Source organism: Mandrillus leucophaeus, unplaced genomic scaffold (assembly GCF_000951045.1).
Source record: "Mandrillus leucophaeus isolate KB7577 unplaced genomic scaffold, Mleu.le_1.0 Scaffold245, whole genome shotgun sequence".
Taxonomy (NCBI): Eukaryota; Metazoa; Chordata; class Mammalia; order Primates; family Cercopithecidae; genus Mandrillus; species Mandrillus leucophaeus.
Window position 1 is genome coordinate 2,205,803 of NW_012102532.1, and position 1,449 is coordinate 2,207,251.

The window sequence follows — 1,449 nt, forward strand, 5'->3', positions numbered from 1 at the left end:
CACTGCAACCTCCATCTCCCGGGTTCAAGCGATTCTCCTGCCTCAGCCTCCCGAGTAGCTGGGATTACAGGCTCCTGCCACCACGCCTGGCTAATTTTTGTATTTCTTTTTTTAAATTTTGAGACGGAGTCTCTTTCTGTTGCCCAGGCTGGAATGCAGCAGCGTGATCTTGGCCACTGCAACCTCTGCCTACCAGGTTCAAGCGATTCTCCTGCCTCAGCCTCTCAAGTAGCTGGGACTACAGGCATGTGCCACCAGGCCCGGCTAATTTTTTGTAGAGACAAGGTTTCACCGTGTTAGCCAGGATGGTCTCGATCTCCTGATCGCGTGATCCGCCCACCTCAGCCTCCCAAAGCGCTAGGATTACACGTGTGAGCCACTGCACCTCGCCCTCCTTTCTCTTTTTAAATGTTCTCAATGTTAGCTACTAATTTCCATTGTTCCTTCTAACTATGCTTATTCCCACTGTTCCGTTTACTCTTGCTTATGTCCACTTCACCAACTTATATGAAGGTGTAATTCCTACTAACTGATTTCTTTTTTGTAAGTTGAGACAGCAACTCTGTTGCCCACACTGTTCTCAAATTCTTGGTCCCAAGTGATCTTCCTGCCTCTCAGCCTCCCAAGTTGCTGGGATTATAGGCATGTGCCATCATGGCCAGCTAAATGCTTGTTTAATTGACTCTTCCCCAAACCCTCAAAACATTGATAGGCACATTGATGTCTCAATTTGATAGTGAACTAATTGAATAACCTTATCCTGCTCATTGAATAAGCAGAGTTTGGGCTGTATTTCCTAGGCCTAGGCCCTTTTGAAGTGTTTTATGAAATAATACCAGCTACTATTGTAATTTAATATATATTAAATAAATTACTATGTTTGTTATTTACTAGGCACTGCGCTAAAATGTAAGTTTGCTGGCCAAGCACAGTGTTTCATTCCTGTAATCCCAGCATTTTGGGAGGCCAAGGCAGGCGGATAACCTGAGGTGTTCGAGACCAGCCTAGCCAACATGGTGAAATCCTGTCTCTAATAAAAATTTAAAAATTAGCTGGGTGTGGTGGTGGGTACCTGTAATCCCAGCTGCTTGGGAGGCTGACGTAGGAGAATCGCTTGAGCCTGGGTGGTGGAGGTTGCAGTGAACTGAGATTGTGCCACTGCACTCCAGCCTGGGCAATAGAGCGAGACTCTGTATCAAAAAAAAAAAAGAAAAAAAAGAAAAAAAAATAAGATTGCTACAACTACCATAGCTATGAGAAATTGGCTATGTGCGGTGGCTCACGCCTCTAATCTCAGCACTTTGGGAGGCCAAGGCGGGCAGATCACCTTAAGTTGGGAGTTCAAGAGCACCCTGACAACATGGAGAACTCCTGACAACATGGAGAAACCCCATCTCTACTAAAAATACAACATTAGCAGGGCATGGTTGTGCAAGCCTGTAATCCCAG